This window comes from Dermacentor albipictus, chromosome 2, assembly GCF_038994185.2.
Source record: "Dermacentor albipictus isolate Rhodes 1998 colony chromosome 2, USDA_Dalb.pri_finalv2, whole genome shotgun sequence".
Classification (NCBI taxonomy): Eukaryota; Metazoa; Arthropoda; class Arachnida; order Ixodida; family Ixodidae; genus Dermacentor; species Dermacentor albipictus.
The window spans coordinates 10,296,614-10,321,297 of NC_091822.1; the positions used below are offsets into that span (position 1 = coordinate 10,296,614).

A 24,684-nucleotide genomic window follows, 5' to 3' on the forward strand; every position below is an offset into this window, starting at 1 on the left:
GAAACATCTCGCGAAAAAGAAGTGAAACCCACCGCCGCGCGCGAGCGGCTGATGACGCGTGGCTGTTATCAAAGCGCAGGAATTCAAAAACCAAAAACCACGTAGAAAAAGAAAAAAAAACAATTGCTTCCACTCGCACGAAGCGGTAGCCCCTGCTGGGCAACGGATCTTTAAAATGATAGCCTCTTTAAAATGATAGCCAACTGACGGCACACTAATTGTTCAACCTCGACCCCTCGGGGCACTAAAATCATTTCGTACAATTACGTCTTCGGCCCTCATGTGGTAAAATGGCTATTATGAGTGAAAAGATGCGCAGTACAATAGTGCCACGTGGTAGTGACTGTGAAGAAAGCAGTCAAACTGAGAAAGAGGAAACTACCGTTTTATTGGGTGAACTTGTGCCCTCAAAAACAGGCTTCACTCAAGGAACAGCGACAGCGGCAAACACAGTCGGCGATCGGCGAAAATTTGATCAGCGGGTCCAGCGCGTCGGCTTTTATACAGCAGTCGTCAAATGTTCCAGACTAATCTTTGGGAGCCGGGTGACTTCCACAAAGTTCTACACAACGGAGAGCCATAGCCACACAACAGAGAGCCATAGAGAAAGGGATTGAACAAGAGCGGGCACTCGGCGAAAATTGGAAACAGGAAACACGTCACGCTATACTTTTAACATCGGCGAATTGGGGCCGCGAGCATCGAGCAAAAGAAGAATGTGAAATGACATTAACAGAAATTGTTTCATTTTTCTCATTCTTTCCCGGAAAAATTAAAAATATCTGCGTATAAATTAAACTAAACTTTGCGGCTTACTTCCGTTGCCTAGCGACAGGCGAACCGGCGAATGACGAGCCAGATGTTTGCGTCATTCGTCAGACACGCCGCCGAAGCGAGAGAGACCGGCTGCGCATCTGAGCGTTGGACTGTTCGGGCGCCCGTCTGCCTGTTTTTCTATTTTGGGATTTAGCCTGGTTTGGTGGCCTCCCGGCGGATTATTGCGTTCATTCGGAACTTCGAGAAGGCAGCACTGCACTATTGGACTACGGCAAGGTGAGAAACTTTGTTCGACAGTCTGCGACGCACTTCAAGCAATTAGGCTTACTGCCCGGCAACTAGGCTACACACTAAGAAAAAAAAAAGAGTACCTCTTACTCTTTTTGAAGAGTCTGGACTCGCCACGTATACGACACACTTTGTGGGAGACACCCGAACTCTCTTCTGGCAGAGAGTCCCGAGACTATCTGTGCTCCATGCAAGGTGTTTGCGTGACTCCGCACACAATAGTCATGCATACTCTGTTGTAGTAGTCGCCTATACTCTCTCAAAGGGGCTACAAGACTAGTGCTGAGGGAGTCGGTTAACAACTCTAGATGAGTCAGACGACTCAAGATAAAGTGTCACATGAACACTGCAAGAATGATTCCGGTAACTATTCTAGATGAGTCTGATGACTCTAGAAGTGTGTGTCAAGTTACCCTTAGTGCGTGGTGCCGGTCTCTTGCAAATAAAGTAAAATAACTAGTCCATGTAAGTCGTTTTACTCTTGAATGGCAGTGTCGAGCCGCTTTTCAAAATGTGTCAACAACTCTTGCTGTAAGTACACACGACTACGGCTAGTTCTCAAGAAGACTACTGTGGAAAGACAACATAGGATAACAAAGAATCCACAGTAAACATGCCAAAAAGCAAATGACAGGCTAGCAAGAAAAAGTTAATATTTCATCAATCTTTGTTATTGTCTTCTGGAAAATTCAATTTTATCAGTCAGCACAGAATCACCATGAAAGCAAGACAGTTCTCATTACTATTAAACTGGAATCAATAGCCAACCAAGCAAAATGTAGCAAAAGCAAAATCCAATATGTAGCCTGCAGCTGCATATGCATGACACTGCAATGCCACTCAGAACCTTGATGAGACCCCAAAATATTATGTAACTCATGTAGAAGTTTAATTCACCACCGCACAAGTCTCTTATAATATGTCAAAAGATTTATAAGTTCAACCTATTTCCCTGTTCTAAACTTACGACTTAACATTCTAAGCAAGTAAGCTACACATAACAAATAAGAAAGGCTGCACTTATGTGCCAATGAGACCCACATAATGAAGTGCAATAAAAACAACATTCCAACTTAGATTACATTATCTATGCATTATACTATGCTTGTTAAAAACAACTGGTTGGCAATTGATAATCCAATCTAACAGTAAAAACAGCTGTCTTACCTTATGGTACTCTTGTTGGCACTTTTTCCCACACAATTTTTGCATGTTAGTGTGAGATGAAAATTGATCTGAAAAACACCACATTAAAAAGTTGTGCATCAATTTTATTCTGTCATACAACATGCAACAGTGTATCAAAACTTCATAACTGACAAAATTACAAAAATAAATACAGCAACGCTTATACTGATCATTTATTTATGTTGAGAAACACACTTTTGCAAGACTAAGTATAATAGCTGACACAGACAATTTCACAGGTAGAAATAACCGCTAATACAAAACTTTCCATAATGCAAACACATTGACAAAATAAGTAGCACTGGTAGCTGTATTTTGTTACGGCAAAGATGGCGCATGAATTATGAGGACAAGGAAGGAAGCAGAACACATAAACTATACCCAGCTGCATGCACGCAGCTGTAACAATACACATAGTGCACAAAGATTCAGAAGAAGCAAAGAGGAAGATGTGAGGAAGGCTTCTTTTACTCATCACAAGTCATCCTGTAAGAGCACATTATGCACTGGCTGTAATCTATCCTCAGGACATACATGAATAAGTTACTTTAGGTGCCACATTTATAAATCACTCATACAATGTTCTTGAGATTTCCCTTATTCCAATCTTTAACTAAGCAAGCATGACTGAGTTACATAAAGCCTCCCTACGGCTTGGCACATATACAGAAAGAAGTGTTTCTATAAACACTGGAGGTCACGGACGGATGACTGGCACATACCTCTTTTAATACTTTTGTCTTTGTCATTATGATTATCTATCACAGTAGACTTTTGTAGAGTGAAACACTTCCAGATAATAGACTGTGTGCAACCAAGTGTGAATACCTGTTCTCGATTTTATTTATTTCTACCTTTTTCTGGTGTCCCGCTAAGGTAACAATGGCGCAAAGGATTGTCTTCCCAAAGTATGCGTTCCCATACAACAGGATCAGATGAAAAGCCGCATTAATGGTGCGTGAAATAAAACATCTGTGCTTAACTTTCCGCTGCCGCTCCAATCTGGAGTGATTTTTTTTTTGCTTTCTGTACACTAGCACAGGTGCTACGTTGTCCCCTTGGTGCCCAAAGCAACTCTCACACCCGAGCAGGATGTCCATTTTTTTAAATTCTAAGCAAAACTCTGGTTATGGGAGACAATTTCGAACTTATATTTTTGCTTTGTATCTTAATTATGTTGTTGACCTTTAACTTTAGCCACTTCACTACTTTTCTGCAGGTGCAGACAGGCCATTGCACCAATGCTCGGTTTTGAAAACACCAGAGCAGGGTAGAAAGCAAGAACCGATATTTATAATTTGGGTGCCCACTTTGCATTGCATGGATATGTTTCAATGAACGATAAAACTACTTGGTAGATAAACATATGAAAGATAAGGGAATTAAGCTCGAAGCCTACCATATCAGTAACTGGGAATTTTATGTGTAAATGAAATTTTACGATTCCCAGTGATGAAGAAACAGTTTTGACAATATGTGCCAAGGTCACCAACTCACTCATGCTCACAAAGGAAACAAAATAAAAACAAGCAAGATTAAAAGAAGTTCAAACTTGCAAACTAAAGTGAGACACCTCGCGTGACTGATTTATGTATATTTACTGAGCATAAATTACATCTGGCGCATAATCTGCTTGTACAAGATGACAAACAATGAGTTCTGTAAGCCTTGTGGGACAATTCTGTGTGAAAGACAAATCTATTTGATCATTACCTTTTGAGTATGTGTATCTCAGAACTGGTGCTAGTCTGAGTTCTTACAAAGTAGACGTCATTGAATACTGTAATTCTAATGCCTGCCACTGCTATAAATTTCTGTTATTCGCACTGTCATGAAGCAGTTATGTTCAATAATTAGCGGCAGTCACCACTGAAACACTCAGTAGAAAACACGAAATAAATATATGCAGTCGGAATGTAAATGTCGAACAAAGTTATAATCAAGTCTACATTTCACAGAACTGTCTTTCTTTCTGTTAGTGTGCCAATACCATTTCCACATTCACAAACATTTTTGTATTGCTCTCCTGACAAATGCAGGAAAATGCAGTCTTTAACAGAAGCCCTTGGGAAGACAGCCCAGAGTCGAATTGACAAGAGGACTTTCCTTAAACTTTTGTCGCTATGTTGTAGGTCACTGTAGCAAGGGGAACATTTTGCTGATTGAATATTACTCGAAATATTTTTATTATTTGTACTAGAGGTTTGAAAAGAAAGCCAATTGTAGAGTTCTTCATGAAGATTTTATATATTCCATTAGTTTTTGTTTAGCTGCTTCTCGAGTTATGTCCTACACAACAACAAAATACATAGTCATATTTGCAAGCACTTTCTTGTGTATTAAATTTTCACAAAAAGCAGTGTGCTGCAGCTAGCTAAGCTCTTTGTAGACTGCAAAGTGCCAATATCTATTCAAACAGCATGTAAAGTTACTAGAAGTATGCAAGATTAGTAGGCAGGCAGACAGGCCTGCCTACTAATCTTGCATACTTCTCATGCTATTGTGAAAAAAAAATAGAATATACTTCAAAAACTTTTTCTCACAATAGCATGACAATAACCTTATGCACTTATAATTGTCATATACTAATGAAATTTGGCATACATACTATTCAAGATATGCAGAATGCTGATATCTAATTGAAATTGCAATCTGTAAAATTATTTAATGTGGCCTAATTAATATTTTTTGCATAGTTCCAGTAATTGTACAAGCCGTTTCTATAGGTGTCATCACTTTGCATTATATAACTAGCTAAATAAGATACAGCATGAAGCTATTTCTGAAAATTTTATACACAGGAAAGTGCCCACAAGAATATTTTGCCACTTTGTAGGACCATAACTAAAGAACAGCAGCTACACAAAAATCAATGACAATTAAAATCTAATAAAACACTTTATAAATGACAGTATATTCAAATCTATAGTACAAATATATAAAAAAGTTGTTTTGAGGAGTATTTCCCTTTAAAAAGTGGGTGTCAGTGTTTTCTACCAAAGTGTTAGAAAATGCCTTCAGGCATACCATGGGGAGCTTTATAAATGGCACACGCACGCATCTGCCTAAAAAGCCCCACGCCCTGCTTGCATTCATTAGTCATTGTTGCATTCTGTTGTATGTCACCATTTGCAGCCCTTAATATTGAGTGCGCAAAACCAAAAACAACCTAATACCGTATTTACTCGCATAATGATCACACTCGCGTAATGATCGCACCCCTAAATTCTGATGTCAAAATTCGATTTTTTTATTTCTCGTGTAAGATTGCACCCCAAACTTGCCGCAGCGATATGTCATGTGCCAAGTCTAGCTAATAATGATCGCGCTTACCATCTGTCAACTGCTATGCGAACAACTCTTCAAGACAAACCAAGCAGTCTGCACGCACCAAACATTCTTAAGCAGATGCCCCATTTCATTCCTTCCATCACTTTCCGCACTTATATGACAAAAAAAAGCTACAACCAAACTTGCCTTTATTATGTGTAGGCTTTGTAATGGTTGTGGTCAATAAAAACAACAAAAAAGGCGTCTTTCGTTTCTTCTCGTCTGCAACTTGTGGGCACGCAACAAATCGCGAGCGGCAATGATAGCAGCCACGTTTACAGTGATACGTTAGAAGTGTCCCCTATTCATTCGCCAACGTTTGTAACGCAGCTAAGATATTCGCCCACCCTTAGCGGAAACGTGCCATATTAGGATAGTGGTGAAGACAAATGCCGCAGTTTCCGCAGCATGCCCGCCATGTGTTCCTATGTCACAGGCAGCTAAGCGCGCCCATCTGTTTCTGTCCCCTCAAGGTGGACATGGCTATGTTATTGCCGCAAACTTGCAGATATTATTCATCACTGATACGGAAGAAACTGTTTGAATGCACGTAATGTACTCACGAAAAGAAAAAAAAATCGTGTTCGGCGCGTTCGGCTTGCTCTGCCGGCCACCATTTTTTTTTTTGTGTGTGTGTCCCGCAGTAAATACAGAGGCAGCCACCTCTTTATTGACCTGTTGTCATCCCGTAGCAAATGCCAGAGGATATATTTTTTTTTCTTTTTGTGGGAAATTTACCCAGGTAATGATCGCACCTCTGAATTTGAGTCAATTTTTTTTATAAAGTGCGATCATTATGCGAGTAAATAGGGTAACACACTGAATTTTTAGCCTGTAAAGGGGTTGTATACAAATGGGGGCAGGCAACTCTAGTGCGACAATAAACAAATATTTGTTCTCACAATAATGAAACCAGCCATAAAATATATCCTACAAATTTGGAAATGAATGCCCAAAGAACCTTGCTGATTGTCACATTAATTTCCTAAACAAGATCTTTTGATGTTTATAATTCCTAGTTTAATTCACTTTCTCTAGTAAATGGGCTCTGACCTAGACTATTCAGTGTAGGTGACTAACCCAGACCTGGATGCCAATATTTAAATCTGAAATAAAGTCATTCATCCCACGACCACGTCACTGCTATGTCATCAGAAGCGTGCATCCATGTACATATAGTCTGTAAAATAATTTTTACATTATCTGTAAAGTAATTTTTACATAATCTGTACTGTTCCACTTGCACTAATAAATTAGGAAATGCATTTGCTATTTAAAGCACTGCTGTAAACCTTTGTGTTTGAGAAATGCAATACTCAAAAGTGTAACACAACCAATGTGTACATGAAACCTACGATGCCTTTCACATTCGTCAGTGTGACAAATACGCACTGAGAAATGCCAAGGGCATCATAGCTTTCTTGTTTCAAACCTTGTATGCGAGTATATTACTGGTATGTTTGCAGTGAAGGGAAGTCACATTATTATCAGACTTATGAGGGGAACTCATGTTTCTCTAGTTTAATATTTTCTTTTTTGTGCTCCTATATTCTTTACTTTTCCAAAAATAATGGGTGTTTGAAATAAGTATTCTATATTGCTATTAAATTTTTCCTGCACCAGAGCCCACGTTGGGTTACATTTCTTGAACACTTTCCAGTGCTGTAGATTATCAAAACGAAGAAAAAAATGCCGTAAGTTTGCATTTTAGCCTTCTGTATAACAAGAAGTATGAACCTATCAGTTACATAGACAAGTACAAAAGAACTATGAAGAACTGTGCTTAAAGAGAGACATACATTATAATAGCAGGAATCGATGGCGAGAATTCTAATAGAAAGGAACCATTAAAAACTAGGCACTAAAGACACATATTAATTATAATAACACAAGTATTTGCTAAGGATTTGAAGAGACAAAAAGAATGTCTCTTCAAATCACTCCACCCCAACATTCATCCATGGTTCTATGAGTGACCAAAGCTGGTGATGCGGTTTGGATAGGTGGAAGCTGTGTGCAGCTGTGAAATAGGTGGAACATGTTGAGGGTCACCAAAGGTTGCACGCTGGTTGCACAGCAGGTTGCCTCGATCTCCGGACTCACTCGACATCATGCGTTGAGCCTGGTTATACGTCGTTTGCAAGAGGCCTGGCCCAAGTGTGTGGCACGGCTTGGGTAAAATTTCGAGGCAACCTGAAAAACACAGATCCATATCTATAAGCAACAAAATATTCTCCATCATAGGGCAAACCTGAAGTTTACTATCGGCACATAGCAGATAATGAAAACAGACACAGGTCACCAGACTTGAGGTATACAGATGTGCAAAAGTGTAAATGAATGTGAAGAGCTGCCTATAAAACGGAATGTTTCATTCCGTCTTTTGTAGATCAATAATAGTATCTTAACTTAAAGTCAAGTGTACTGGGCCCTCCCCCCAAAAAATTCGAATAATGGGGTTTTACGTGCCAAAACCACTTTCTGATTATGAGGCAAGCCGTAGTGGAGGACACCGGAACGTTCGACCCCCCGAGGTTCTTTAATGTGCACCTTAATCTAAGTACACGGGTGTTTTTGCATTTCGCCCCCCTCGAAATGCGGCCGCCGTGGCAGGGGTTCAATCCTGCGACCTCGTGCTCAGCAGCCCAACACCATAGCCACTGAGCAACCACGGCAGGTATGGCCCTCCCTATTTCTGTAAGTAGGCTATTTCATGCGAGCTGTCCCGACCTGGCACACAACCACTTGAAATTTATTTTCGAAAAACTGGAGGCCCTTCAATATAGGACAAATGTTAATTTCAAGAAATACTTGTGTAACGCACCAAACTATGCATCATAAAAGGCATAGCCAAAAAATTGGTTCCTTCATTAAGGGGGCCAAATTTTTCAGGACAATAAATAGAGGCCTTACACCAAAAATTGAACTGCTTATTAGCCACTGCTCAGTTTATTATGGGTCATTAAAAATGGACAAAATGGCCTATTAATTTTATTTTCATAGAACTCGCTTACAGCAAAAGCTGCAAATTTATGTAATCCACATATTTAGGACTTGTGCTGCATGCAAAAACTGGTTTCAGGAAGATAAATTATGCAGCAGTGCACCGAGATGAGGATGAACGAGCAAAAAAAGTCAGTTTTGGTGTAAGTTTATCGGCATACTTACTATTGAGGCAGTCCTAGTAAATTTATGCCCGATAACATATATGAAAGTACACTGTATTGTTTTTAAATTGCTAAAGCTTTATCAAAGCAGTTTTGTGTCAAGCAAGAAAAAAAATTGTACAAGTGGTCTCCTACTAGTTACAAAATTTGCATCGCATTTCGTCTAATCCACATAGCCTCTTGGCGGCTAAGGCAAACTGGATGGACTTGAGCATTCCTGCACCGATAGCAGGGAGTCTAAACTGCTTCGAAGTTAATTCTTTCATTGCTGAGTGGCTACAAGCCACTTCACTCAAAAATTTGCCACTTAATTACATGTATTTACCTCGATCTTTCTGTCAGCTTCCAGCCTGCTTGGCATCATCACGAAGGCTGCCAACTCCGTAGTGGACGTAGTCAGGACACGGTGGTGGCAGGACGCAGTGGCAGGAGCCGCCAAAGGCTTCGAACTCCCTAGTGAACATAGTGAGGACACGGTGGTCGTAGGATGCAGGGGCGGGAGCCACCAGAGTGTACCTGCAGCAAATTTGCACAAACGCTCTTAGTCCTACCATGTCACAGTTTACAAGAAAAAATTCAGCTGTCTGTGTAACATGGATACCAATACAAATAAATGTAAACAGTTAGGTCCTACAACACAACTAGAACATCGACAAAGAAGACATGGTACTTATGTTTATGAAAATCCAAGCAATGAAAAAAAATGTGCATCCGATTTGTGCGTGGAAGCTCAATGGTAACCTGAGCACATACCATCAAGTGATTTGCTAGTCAACTGGAAGCCTCTTAAAATGTCATTGTATATTTTTACGTGCACTATGTTAAGCTGCATTAAAACAAGTTCAATATCTCTGAATATAAGTAAATCCCGAAGCAATTCAATTAATGAATTCCAGTGGTCATTAATGCAACAAAGTGCAAGCTCTGAATGAAGCTGGCCAAACTGGGTAGTGACAAATAACAATGTGGTTCTCTACATCTTGTTTTTCTGGCTTTCGCTGTAGCATTACAATACACAAGAAATTTCACATTCCTGACATTTAACCCTGCAAATTTTTATTCCATAATGCATAATACTTCAGCAAGAGCACTAATGCTGTATTTTAATCGTAAATAGTGATAGAACAAGAAATTTTACTGGAGCTAATGTTTGGCAAGAAAACTTATCTGCTTTTCTTTGTCGAAACATTGGCTCCAGCGATGCTCCTTGTTCTACGGCTCTTATCATTTCAAGTCTCTGTCTTCCTGTGAACCTCTGTACTTTCAATGTTGTATAAATTAAATTGTAATAACGGAGAATTAGTAAATGTAGCTGATGAAGAATTTGTGCTTGTTGGTAGATAACGACAGAGTAACTGCGCAACATAGAGATACGGACAAAGGAGGCTTATGTGTGTCGTCTCCTACAGCCATGTTTCTCTCTTTTGGACGATTACTCTATCTAGATGTAAAAGTATTACCCTTTGCACAATAATGCTCAAATGAAAAAGGCCAGGAAAGTGGACACAAAAATTAAAACAAATATCATCATATGCTAATGAGATATGCAAAAGTGCCTGCTACGATCTGTCTCACCCATAACGTGCTGGATAAGATGGCGTCTTCTTCTGCATGTTGCCATTTCTTGAATACCTAAAATAAAGTACATTTCAAAATTACAAAGATACACAGAACAACAGCAGTAGCAGAGGAGATAATGCATTGTTTAGTAAAAGAAATTAAACTAATCTCTGATGCACCGCAGACGAAATTTCCTTTATTAAATTAGTAGAAAAATACACCACACCTCATTTCATTCAATGATGTGAGCGTTTCTTGGTACAAGAAAAAAAGGTATTTCTGCATGAAAACAGTAAAATAATCATAGCATTCTACTTTTACAAAATACGCTACAGTGACAAAGCCAACTACGGCTGTATATACTTAAAATTGTTATATGCACCTTACAATAGCCAAGACAGGATAAACTTGGGTTCATGTGCAGCTCACCGGGAGATACAACTTTGCAATCAACTCATTTCTGCTTGCCAAATATCTGCACTAACATAAGACTGCAAATAAAAAGACCCTCTTTTTCATAAAACACCGGACTCAAAATAGAAAACCAGTAGGAATAGCACAAATTCACTACACAACACAGCCAAGTTTTGTGCGCCTAGTAGGATTTACTATATAAAGGTTGCAGCAAATTCATGCTTTTAAATAATTACGACCGTGAAAATAAAGATGACATAAAAAATAATAGCATTATACATCGGCTTGTACTGTAAGCCAATGTGTTTCCGACTTGACGCCAAATGCACATTTAATTTGTTCGGTTTCAGCGCTTTTAAAGGGTTGTGTCTGTTCGCTCGTGCATGCAGCCGCCTTACTGCTACGAAAATATCTGTGCTGCCAAATCGCCTGACACTGCCATACAGCGTGGTAGCGTTTTTATTATTCGCGGTAATATACCTAAAGCGCTAGTAAATCTTCAGAATAGACTACTGTTCTTTCGACAACCTCTTCGCCAGCGAAAGTCACACTGGTCACACTACACTTCAAGTTACGCAGTACTTGGTATTCTACGGATTTTTCGATGCGACAGGCCACTCGTCGTTGGAGTCGTTAAGAACGGTGTTTATCTATGACAGTACAGCTTTGCTATAATTTCAGATGCTCTCCTGAGGCTTCCGTCTGCCAGTAGTATTTTCGCATACATACGCCCACGCATGCTTAAGAAACCTCTGTGAACTGCCAAGAGAAACGTGGCGCAAAATGTAGCCGTGCCGGAAGGGCCGATTACGCGCCGTTTGTGAACTCGGAACAAAAGCTGATATGCTTACCTGAGAGGTTAAGAGAAATATGGCACAGGTCACTCTCCGCTGGCAGTCTTTCGTATGAATCTGGTCGTCTCTGCGTTGCGATCTCCCATATCACAATGAAAGATGCAGTGCAAACCGAAAGACGAAATCGGCGATACGCTGCTGCTGGCGGCAGTCGTCCTCGTCGCAATCACACAGCACGGACAGAAGTTCCCACCGTAACTTGCCGCAACGCCTGGTTGCAGTCGCCCCTAACGCAGCGCTTTCAGAACCACTCCATAGAATAAAGAACCACCACTCGACGACAACGTACTCGCGCGAGATGCAACACAACTGAAAAATGGCGTCATAAGCAGGTTGCGAACGTAGTTCCCGCGCCTACTAGGGCGCCCCTCGCGGCGGCGAGCGCGGAACCGGCAGGATACGACCGGCCCGCTTGCATTCGGAAAGCCTGTCTTTGCACTGCTTCGCGCGTAGCTGTTGCCTTTTCTGAGCAATGCCGAAGTGCAACCCGAGCGGTCGCGTAGTGGGCTACAACAGCACGTACACTAACTCACGAGGAACAAAGCTTTACAGGCTTCCAAGCCGACCGTCTGAAGCAGAACGGCGTCAACACTGGATAGCGCTCGTCCGACGTCATAAGCTGTTTTATGTTCCGGCGTTATGCCAAGTGCGTTAACGCTGAATTCTTTGCTTTTACAGCAATGATGGCAGCAACGGGACACCTGCAGTGCGTACCAGGATATGCAGCAAACAAAGTAGTTTGTTTCCACACTGTACCGCAGTAAAGCTGTGGAACTCATTCCCAATCCTCTTCCATTCAAACAGCGCTAGGGCTTGCTGAGAGATTTCAGGAGGGGTTGCAGCTGGCTAAGCTGGCGTACACCCTTCTGCGCCCAGCATATCAACTAAGGGGCAGTTGAGATCACCAAAATTTTTGACGACATGGTTTATTGGAACCTCCTTTGCACGCACTGAAAAATCGCAACATAAAAGTATCGCACTTCCAGAAACTTGGGCAAAAATATTTTCCCAGCGTAGTCTAACACAAGTGGCAAGTTAACCTTTATTTGTGTTTGGGGAGAGCACCGTTAGAATACCTCGGGTAGGTCTTACGAGTCGTTCGTACGCCCCACGTTCTTGGATGAGATGTTTTGGATTCGCATTTGCCATCCTGTATGTACAGGGAAACTGCCGCGGCGTCCTTGTACTTCCCTGCGAAGCCAGCACGGCAATCGCAGCTCCCCGCTAGGATTTGTCTGCTGTCGCCGATCTTCAAGAATCAATGTCGCCTATAATTTCGTGCGTCCACACTGTAGAAAATGAAGTAACTTACGCTGAGTTCACGCATCTCGCTGGTGCGTTATGTTTCGTTTGCGGAATACACTTAGCAGTCACTTCGATAAGTGCGAATTCAACACTTTCCTCACGTCGTAGACGTGCCCCACTTCAAATAGACGACTTCCTTTCTCTGAATTCTTTTCACGAAAAAAGCTGTCGAGATCTTGTAATTCCCGAAACCCGGTTAAAATTAATATCGGCACGCTGTTTCGCGCCATCGCTACCGTTTGACAGGGCGCTAACACGCAGCGCGAGCTGCTGATGCCGTGAGCAATCCTACCGCATTCGCGCAACGATTCGTCAGATGGCGCTAGGGGTCGGAAAGACAGGGCGCCGCCTAGCACTTGCAACGTGCCCATACTATTGACGGCTTCGGCTTTTGATCATTTGAATCCGCACAACTAGTTTCGGTTTTCTTTCCTTGCGTTGAAACAAAAACTGTTTTCCTCACTGATAATTTTACGTCACGTAAGTAATACTCATGAATGAAACAGCCGTGAATTTAACACGCATCTTGAAATACCAGCTACGTTCACTTCGCAGAAGCAAAATTTCTATCGTTGGGCTGTCGGAGCGTGCTCGAAGTGGGAAGACGCGGCGTAATTGTTCTTAACTTGCTTCCCTTGATCTCTGTCGAGTGCAGTTTGCTCTGATGTAGGTAAATCTAGTGCACCTGAAGCTGCCAGAACTCTGGTATTTTCTCCACAATTTCTTGCGACTGCGTTCCGCTGTCACCAAATGCGAGCGTAGTGTTTGACGGAGATTTAGCAACACATTTTCCCGAAATATCGTTCACCGCTGTATCACGACGTGGAGAAGCAGCGCTGTTGGTCCTCAGTGAAATTTTCTGTTTATTGCGAATTTTGCGATAGCAGTAATATGGGCACAACCGTCGAAATATATATGTCGGTTTTACCGCGAGCTTACGTATAAAGTCAAGTGCGACCCGCCGTGGTTGCTCAGTGGCTATGGTGTTAGGCTGCTGAGCACAAGGTCGCGGGGTCGAATCCCGGCCACGGCGGCCGCATTTGGATGGGGGCGAAATGCGAAAACACCCGTGTACTTAGATTTAGGTGCACGTTAAACAACCCCAGGTGGTCGAAATTTCCGGAGTCCTCCACTACGGCGTGCCTAATAATCAGAAAGTGGTTTTGGCACGTAAATCCCCCCCCCCAAAAAAAAATTACCGACGATTACGTTACTTCCTAATGCGAAATTTGAGCGCAGCAAATAAGCTGTTTCACCTTTTCGATAGATTGAGGCAAAGAAATCGAGCAACACATGTATGCGCTATCACAGAATTTTTTTTTATTTTTCACACGTATTCCTTTAACAAAGACTCCACTAACAGTTCTTGACAGTCATGAAGGAAGCTTTGTGGTCGGAGAAATAGACTGATATATGTTCGACTTGGTACACCAATGCTTGATTCTCAAAGACGAGATCTATACAAGTGCCTCGCGAGGTTGTCACAGCCGTGGGACGCGTTACGAGCGAGAGGAACGGAATGTTCTCCCGCATAAGTGTTAGGAAATTGCTGTTTGTCTTTATGTCAACATTAAAGTCCCCCACTGCTAACATCGGTGTGGATCGATGGACGGTTAATGCGAGTTGCAGGAAGTGCACGACGTCTTTCGTGAGTGCGGTAGGGGCACAGGGGTTGCATTGGAGGAGGAGCGAAGAAAGGAATTAAGTTCGAGCCGGCGCTTTGACAACCGGAGACTCGCAGGAAGAGGGGGGAGGGGGGCGGCGTGTACACCCAGCGGCAAACGATGGGGGCAGAAGCGCGCGCAGCAAGCGGACAACACGATAAAGGGAGGAGGGAAGAGATAGCAGCGACTGACTGATGCCGCTGACGCCGATAGTGAGTCAACTCCAGCTGCGGAGTTGGTTTCAGGGACAACGCCGCCGATGCCGACACAAACAATATGATACCCTCGCTTCCGCAGCGCTAAGAACCAGGTCTAGCCGTGGGAAGGTGGTCACGTATTCGTCGACGTGCCGGGGCCTACGTGAAATAACCGGCGCGTCGGCAACTGAAGAGCACCCTATCCGCCACACAAGAACAGGGGGGGGAACCTTTCCTCCTCTTTCTGCATGGCGGCGACGGTGTTCTATGCAGTCACGTTATCTTGACTCTCTAGCGGCGTCAGCGGCATCCAGCGGTATCAGTCGGTCGCTGCTAGCGCTGGGGGGATGAAAGGGGGGCGGAGCTGGTTACGAGGCCGACGACAACGCCGACGACGACGCGAAACCCAGGAACGGACGCCAAAGAGCTGCGCTCTAAAAAGAGCGATAAGAGCCCATCCCGCGCCGTTGACTGTGCGCGTTAAAGGAAGTGTTCGAGGCTGAGCCGGGCTGGATGGGCGCCCCAAGTCAAGTATTTGAGGAGGTCACGTGATAAAACGCACGCAAGCTGGGAGAGGGAGGCGCTAGTTTAGCGCGCTTCTCCTCCTCTAGCCGTTGCTCTAGCCCGGTCTTGCGCCACCCTCGCTCTGTTTTCGAGATAATTATCGAATATCAGAGGAATGGCGATTTTCCACGACGACTCTTCGCGTGCTATTGAGAGTCAAACGACCCATGCGCAAATGTTGACTCTTGTTTTCTGACTCTACTCGCGTAAAAGTGGGTCTTCGGAAGAAAAAAGAGAGTCAACTTGCCGTGACTCACTTTTTACTCTCTTTTTTCTTAGAGTGTAGACTTGTGACGCAGTTAACGAAAAACAGCGTGGCCGTCGTGGAGCAGTTAATTTGAATGAAAGAATCGCACTGGGAGATGTTTGCGACGCTTTCTGAAAGCCCCAATATTGTTTTAACTAATTTCGGTAGTTTTTGGGCGCGCTAGTCGCACAGGGTGCTGTGACGCAGTTTCGCGTGTACTGAATTTTACTGCGACAAGTTGTGGCGCTTTCTCTGACTGCTAACAATATTGAAACTAATTTCATTACTTTTCGGGCTACCTTTCGAGCACAGTGGGTACGCCTGGTGCTGTGACTCGGTTAGCGAAAATCAGCTCGGCCGTGGTGCGCGGTTTCGCGCTTTAATGCACTGACAAGTTCATGACGCTTTTCTTTCTCTGACGCTCAACATTGTTGAAAATTTGAAAATATTGCCACGGCAGTTATGAGAGCGTTGGGAGTTCTTGTTGATGAGGATGTAGCATGTTCATCAGCAACCATATTACCCTGAATGCCTCTGTGGCCAGAAACCCAGCATGTCATAATATCTCGCTCACCTGCATAGCTTGTGCACAGAAGCGAATAATGTTCAATTATTAGAGCATTCCTGTGCTTTTGTAAGGACATTAAAGCCTTACCTACGCTTAAGGAGTCTGTAAATACAATTGGCTTCTCAATTTATTTGCATAACAACATAACAGCCGACAATAATGCTTAGGCCTAAGCCATAAAGATGCTGGTTAGTGGGTGCAGCGATTCCAAAAATGATGGTCCGACTGCGGCGTAGGACACACCCGCACGTGACTTTGATGCATCTGTACGAAATTCCTTGCATGGGTAGTTCGCTCGCAGTTCTATAAAGTGCTTTCGAATGAGTTCGTGTGGAGCATGCTTTGAGACTTCTACAAATGACGTGTCACATTCTACTATCTCCCAGTGCCACAGCGGTAACGTCCGAAAAATGTAGCAGTGCTGACCTGTAGAAGAGTACACAGTACCGAAATTACTGGAGCAGAAGGCTCAAAAGATGACAAATTTAGGTGGACTGACAAACTTGACTGTGCCACAAAGATAATATAGGGTACTTTCAAAAGACTTCCTTGATGGCCTAGTTCCTAAGATGTATTCTAAAACAAAAGCAGTGCAAACTGATTGGCAAAGGAAAGCACACAAACACAGCACTGATTTGTGACTTATTATTTATTTTGTGTGTGGCAAAATATGCGCACGCAAAGGATTCGGTTCAAGGCAGGGGCAACAGGAACACAATGTGACATCGAACAGGGGACAGGAGGGAAATGTCTCAATCAAGGCAGCAAGCTAACCTCGGGAATGCTACGGGAGCTGCTGTCCCATACATAAATGCAACAACCCCTCTAATGTTGAAGTATATATTGAGTGTCCCTCCAATTTCCACTGTTTTCATTCTAAATGGGCAACTGCACCTCCGCTCATTTACCAGACGATGCGTCTTTTTGGCAAAAGCCAAAGCCCACTAATTGTAGTTCTTTCTAGGCCCCCGAAGCAAAACAGCACTTGGTTCTATCAGTATTGAAGCAAGCTTCCCATCACTCTCATCATGAAATTGTTCAGTTGTTCCCCTTGAGCAAGGCAGTTATTAGCTGGTCTAATGTCAAGATTTGTTGATCATTTACTGCTGATGACCTCCTGATCCTGATGATAATGCAGCTAAAATGCTACTGCGACCACTCAGAAAGCTTGAAAAGGAAACGAGTTATTGCAATGTTACCGGCATCATTTCCTGAGTCTGAGGTTTTATTCCAAACATGCATGCATAGGCACATCGCTGAGAAGGGGGGTAAAGCCGCTAATTCGCAGCTTGACAGTGCTCCCTACCCCCATGTGTACCTCAGTGCAGTGGTACGCACAAGAGCAGATAGCACAGTCTAAACCTATTTACAAGGAAGACTCCAAAACAAAGAATACCTAGTGTAGCATAACATGAACCATATAAAAAATACAATAACATCTCATTGTAGATATTTAATGCAAATAAGAGAGAAACAGTGGCAGGGCCATGCACAAAACAAAAAATTAACGAAAGATGTCTCGAAGAGAATTAAAAGAAATTTCACGCATTGAGTTGTAAGATAAGTCAAACCTGCTTAGTAAAGAAGGCAAATTATGTTTTAGAGTTTCAAAATCATAGTTCCTACGAGGGTGAGAGGTAGACCAGCATACATGGTGTCGTGTAGTGTGATAGTCATTCTTGGGGCACATCCTACGTGCTAGATGAGCACATTATACGACAGCTGGTAAACAGTGGTTTCGAATGTGTTTTGTAAGGCATGGCAGCAATTGCTCTTAGCACATTCTTTTCCATAACTGAGAGTTTCATGATTTTGTCTGTTTTGTACTGAACCACGTCAAAATGCAGTATCTTAATTTGCAAGTAAAATAATGCGAGGTACGTCGCAAGCTATGCATTTACAGGTAATAAGCACTGAAATTTTTTCGTGATTCCAACTATATGGGCAAGTTTACCTTGCCCTGAGTGGTTGTGTAGAGTGTCATGGGATGCTCTGCGCGAGCATCCTATAACATAAGTTCATTGAAATGCACTCCCAGCATTTTGACTGTGTTTGTAATTTCTACATTTCCTCCTAAGGTAAGAGTAGCGCTGATAAAAAAAAGCTTTATTGTTAGTTCTGGAAAATATGGCTTTAGTTTATTAGTAGATAATTTTATGGGCCAAGAGTGCAACATACATAAGACACGTCCCCTCCCCCAATTGTAAACTAGTTTTCTCAATATGCATGTCTTGTCCGTTTTTTATTTAACTTTTTCTCTGTTGTGTTCGGCTGGCCATTATAGTTTAAAACACTGAGAGAGAGAGAGAGAACAACTTTATTATTTGCCCAGGATGAGGTAAAGGGAAGAGGAAGGGGTGGGAGATCCTCTTCTGTCTTCTTCCCATTTTAGGCGGCAGCCAGAAGCCCTTGGGCCCCTGCGACGTCTTCAGCCATCCGGATGACTCGGATTTGCACTTGTGGATTGGAGCTGAGCGGCGCGGTCTCCCACTGCTCCACAGACCTGATTTATAAAGAAGAGTGTCCCTTCTGTTGGAAGTGACTACGTTTGAGGAGGCACGGCCAAACCATGTGCTGAAGGTCTGCCCTGCCTTTGCAGATTTTGCATTCGGCTGTATACAGTCCTGAGTAACAGCGGCTGTAGGCTACAGGGTTAAGGAAGGTGTTGGTCTGCAGCAAACGCCATGCCACCGATTGCCACTCAGTTAAAGTTATTTGTGTTGCAGGATACTTGGTCCTGATATATTTATAATGAGCAAGGATGTCCTGAAAGGACACCAGCCTATCTTGCCTCTACCGGCGAAACGAGTGAGCAGCCACCCCGGGTGCTGAGAAGCCGAGTGACGCCACTGGGTGTGCATATAGTTAAAATTTCTCTGAACATACTTTCTGGTCCGAACTTGTCTCGCCATGCAATGAAGGCTATGTCCTTCTAATACAGGCTGCATTCTGTGTTCCGACAGGCTAAGCAATTTTAATGTTTGGCTATTTTCAACAGGCATTTTTCATGGCTGCCAATGTCTTGCGGACTTGTATATAATGACCAATTTGGTAATTGTGTTACTGCACAGTTAAAGAACCACTTATCATCCTTGAATGCTTCTGGGGCAACCACCAGCACATAGGAGGAAATGTGGATGCATCTATACAGAGAGATACTGATTTTGATTAGTCATCACAACCAGAACTCAATGGAAATATTGGAGGCCTTATATTAAAAGGGAAGAGGACAAGTACACTAGCAAGCCACAAACTGCAGTTAGTGGAAAATAATTCTGGTTTATACAAGAGCACACTTTTCTTTAGCTTGGATACCTGTCGAGATATAGCTCTTTGACTCTTTACAAGGCACCCTCCACACGGAAAAGAAACGTGGGCTATCTTGAGAAGCCTGGTGAACACCACAAACACCAGAATGTTAATGAACACCACCCTCCAATACATATCAGACGTGGGACTCATAGAATACTTCTAGAAGACATCTTAACACCGAACAGACGTCACACGGGGATGCCGCGTCACAGACATACAGGGGCATCAAAAACGACAAACTCAAAAGCACCATAATTACGGCAGAGGTTTCTGCAGCGGCCCAGTGATTCAGAATGAACACCATCCCAGGTAGTGATCTAATAGCGAAAGCTACGATTCACAACTTAAATTATGACACATTACTTCAACTGCCGGAGTTTTTTAATGGCAACGTATGGAACCTACCCATACCTACAGCAGGCCCTACCCATACCTGTTCAAAGAGACAGACATTGAAATAGTTTATTCATTAAAGGTGACCTGGAAGGGTGCGTCCATGTGTGGGAGCGCGTAGTCACAAGTATTTCATGAAAGTGAGAAATTGCCATTGCACTGGACTGTAACATCTAGCGAAAAAAGGAAACTCGTACAGATTTCTCCTAAAAGAATGCTCCAAGTTGAAGAAAAATATATTCTGGCCCTGGGTTTAAACTCGAAACCAATGCTTTTATGAGGAAGTCGCTGTACAATCTGAGCTAACCAGGAGGCTAGCAAAAACAGAGCAAGACTGAATTAATCAAGAACTTTAAGTACAGGCATGTACAACACGGCAAATCAATTCTGCAGAAGGCTGCGAAGTGACAGAAGGTTCATGTAAGGGAACATTGTTAACCACCTGAATGGAATAGAAACAAAGCAGGGGCTTCGAGAGCTGCGGGACAGAGCCTTCGTCCTGCAGTGGACATAAAATAGGCGGGTGATGTTGACGATAGCATTGTCAACATCATCCACCTATTGTCTTACCTTGTTCAAAGAGGCCTTGAAACACTCTTCTAACTGATTATAGAATGGCACCATTATTAAATTATGTCACCTCATGAATCTCCTGCCATGAAAGCTTGCCTTCAAGCACAAGTTAAGTTAGAGATGGTTATCGGATGGAAGAGCGGCTTATTTTATCCTTTCATTTACGCTAATTTTCTGGAAGCTACACAGGGGAGACAGCAAGGTGGTACAAGAGAGCAGTGCCCCAGCCAGATATTTAACGTCGTGGTGGCAAGAAGACTCACGGCGATCATGGTACCTATTGTGCGCTTTTCATCTAAGATGCCACATGCAGAATATACGCAACATGCAACTGTGGTGTGTAGATTGGCTGAGCAAAGTTGAACTGTTCTTTCTGTCTTTTATGCGACGCATATTACTAGAGCTCAACCCAGCTCCTCAGGCGCGGCGGTGTCGCCTTCAATACCACGTGACACCGTGACGTCACGACAGAGGAGAAACGGGGCTCCAACTCGCGCCGTCGCTCGCGGCGTCGCGGTGGTATATAAGCAGCTGCGCTTGCCTCTGCTAGACACTTACAAGGTGAGATGCCTCCTGGAGACAGAGCTGCTCGTTGGAATGAGAAGCGAAGGTTGCGGCGTGCTACAGAGACTGATGAAGAGCGGGAAGAACGTCTGGCCAAGCAACGTGCTCAGTATGCGGCTCGGCGACAAGTTACTTACCAAGTTTAGCCACCAATATGCTTCGCATCTGACTAGGCTTAACCAAGCTAAGCCTCAGCCAATTTTTTTTAAGATTGCAGACACATCTGCTTTTTTTATTTAGGTCAAATAAGCAATAATTGTATTACTGAGAATGTTCTCACAATTACGCAATGACCAAATAGCTGCTGTGGGCGCAGCTTCTTGCGATAAGAATGCATGAGGACTTTGCAGAAGCGAGAGCAAGCAATTTTTTGTTATTCTTGACACGAGACTGTAACTTTCCATCTACGTGCAGTGAATAATATTTGGGTCGCATGTTCTCAGGAGCCTCATTACCAGATCAACAATGCTTTCTTATTTTGTGCAAAAAGCGTTTCCAGGACCCGTTAAGAAGTGTTTCAGTACCCCTATAAGTCATAGACTTATATACAGACTTGTACAAGTTACAGAAAAGAGATTTAACAGTTGCAATTACCTCCCACAACAATGTAATTGATTACAGTCTTCAATTACTGCCCCGTAAAAGTAACTGAGGAATTACTCAAAACTAATCAATTATTAGGAGGCAACAATCCTCTAAATTTTAATATCATTGCTCGGATACCATGTTTAGAACGAGCTGGCCTGGCACATTTATTGTGTCCTCTGCAGCCTTCATACATTGCTCATCTTTACTAACAATGGTGTTTTTTTTTTAATTCAGCAGTCATAATTTCTAGTTTTTGTTGTCAAGACATCAGCAGTTACACCGAAAACTGGTTCTACGCGTGCTTGGGAGTAAGGCAGTGTACTAACATACAGACATCTTGCACACAACATATAATTATTCAGCATCTAGGTCCTCTGTGAAACGAAGTGCTTTGCTGTTGCTAGAACATGAATATGCTTCCGGTTGGGCCAGTCGAGACTTGTAAAAATTGTCCATAGATGACATCATGGGATTAGCGTCCCAAGTGGCCGTCGCTGTTGAAACATACAAGCACCAGTTTAATACACTAGCCAACATGTAGTGGAGCGTTACGTGAATAAACAAATATTGTGCTCCATGGTTTGCATGTCTGAACTGGCTGCTGTGTAGCATGGTCTCGGATGTCCTACTGCAGTGCCCGCCAAGTACAGGTCCCCAAAACTACATCAACTGCTACAGCTCGTCTCGTCAATAAAGTAATAAATTACATGTAAAAGGTTGCTGCAAAAAAAATAAATTCAATTACAGTGAGTGTTGCAGAGTAAAAACATGTAATCGTTAAATTACAACGTTACCAAAATGTTAATAGAATACAATAATTAATTGGCACATGTAATTTGTTATGTACCAGTCTGCTTATATGGGAATAACAATGCGTCATCCAAATTAAAATATTTCTGTTTAGGCTAAAAAAGATGCCTTATACTTTCTGCCACTCGGCCCCCTACTAATCTTTTGTGATTCACAGTACAGTTGTATGGGAGAACTACGGATATCGACTGACATAACCTTCAATTTTGAACTTGAACCAAGAAATCACTGCCGCACTGCATGCTCCAGTGCCTTATACAATAGCCACTGATATAGAGGAGCTATAGTGTAGTTGCGATATGTTAAGCAAGAAAAGCTTGCACTCAGTGGAGCATTCAGCTGTCCTGAACAGGGCTGCACCACACGCTGCCACTCGCTAGTTTTCTTCATCCAGTGAAGCATGTGCCAGTACAAGGCAATCCAGAGCTAAAACATAAGCACAATGTATAGCCTCATTGATTTAAAATTGGATTCATGAGTCTTCACCCATAAAAGCTATACTGCAAAGCGAATCGCACAAGCTTTTTATATTCTGTTTTGCAAGATTAGAAGTAAATTGCATGTTATAGACAGATTCACCTGTTTGTAATTAATTTACACACTAGAGAACTACTCGTGTTTGGTAATTTGCCTCTCTGCTGGTACGTCTACCAACAATTTTGAGCCATCCTAGTAAAATACACATCTATTTCTCCCACCTTATTGTTATGGTTACGGAATGAAAATACTTAAGAGTTTTGTTTGCCTCAGATTTAAGGTGGAACCGGGCACGTACAGGAGGTAAGAAGGAAAGCGGCACCAAAATTGGGCATCCTACGTCGTAATTTTGGCCACTTACACAGTAAATTTGAAATAAGGGCTGTATCTCACTTACGTATGTTCGGTACTTGAGTACGCATCTATCTTCTGGGATCCTTATACGTGTCAGTTAGTCGATTTACTTGAAAAAAATTCAGAATAGGGCGGTTCGATTCGTTTTGGCGAATTACGACAAATACCTCAGTATCCCCGAAAGCAAGCGCATACTTCATTGGCAGGACCTAAACGACAGGAGAAAAAGCGGTACTCTAATTTTTTCACAGTGTTTGCCATTCTAAAACAGACATTGACAGGGACAAATATTGACGCGTGCGTCTTTTCTTCTATGCAGACGACAACGAAAATAGGGACATTAACGGATTTCGTCTAGTGGGTCAGTGGGATTCGGCGAGATCGAAGAAGACGTGGCTCTCGCCTGCTTTGTATTTTGAACAAGTTGTCCTGCGGCTCTTGAACGTCTCCCTGTCTACTGTCCCGTTGCACTGCGACACTGGTGGAGGTGCTGGGTACTGACCGCGCCAGATGCTCGGGAGTCCTTCTGGGAGTCGTTCCTCTAGCCCGGACGCGTTGTCACCAGTTTTAACACCCGTGCATCGCTTTAGTTGTCGACTGCTAGGTCTTGCCCTCGAGTTCTCCCCCCTTCAACCACCCCTGTCCAGGAGCTCCACACATCTCGCAATGGCCAAAACCAGCCCAACGCAAGCAGCCCAAAGCAGCCGGTTTTCCAGTCCACAGCAAGTAACCGTTCTGCATCCTCTGGTTCCCGATCGCTATCGCGGAGCAGTCTTCGAAGACATTGAAGACTGGCTTGACAAATATGAACGCGTCGCACAGATTAATCAGTGGACTGGGCAGCAAAAGCTCTCTCACGTCTATTTCGCCCTTGACGACAGCGGCCGTACTTGGTACGAAAACCGCGAAGCTAGCCTAACGACATGGAATGACTTTCGTCAGAAAATCACAGATACCTTTGCGAGTGCCGACCGACGCGACCATGCCCAGCAGATGATGGAGCTACGCGTACAACAACCTAATGAGTCGTTAACAATGTTCGCCGAGGACATGGCCCACCTCTTTCGTAGAGCCGACCCGAACATGACTGACAAAAGAAAGTTGCGCTACCTCATGCGAGGTGTAAATGAGCGGGACTTGTGCGGAATCCACCAGTCGCCGTCACTGACTGTATCAAAGAGGCTACGGCTATTGAGCGGGCCCTTCATCAGTCATGCAGGCAGTACGATCGTCTGTCCGCCAGCACCACAATCAATGCCGCCGCATTGACTGGCGAGTATCAGAAGCCCTTGCGGGAATTGATCAGAGAACTCGTCAGAGAAGAAATTCAAAAGATTCTGACACCGACAGTGGATAGACCCGTAGCGTCAATCGCCGAAGTGGTGCGTCAAGAAATTAGGCAGGTGTTACCGGCAGCCAATCTGCAAGATCACCAGCGTCCCATGACCTACGCAGCCGCTGACCGATGTCCACCACCCGTTACAACCACA

At 43.2% G+C, this 24,684-nt stretch overlaps 1 long non-coding RNA gene across 1 annotated transcript; it reads left to right on the top strand.

Moving 5' to 3' along the window:
- The first annotated feature begins 898 nt into the window (after positions 1–898).
- LOC139055322 (uncharacterized) lies at positions 899–24,245 on the top strand. The gene is made up of 3 exons (XR_011511670.1): positions 899–1,053; positions 18,516–18,703; positions 23,514–24,245. It is a non-coding gene; the product is annotated as an uncharacterized lncRNA (long non-coding RNA).
- The last annotated feature ends 439 nt before the right edge of the window (positions 24,246–24,684 follow it).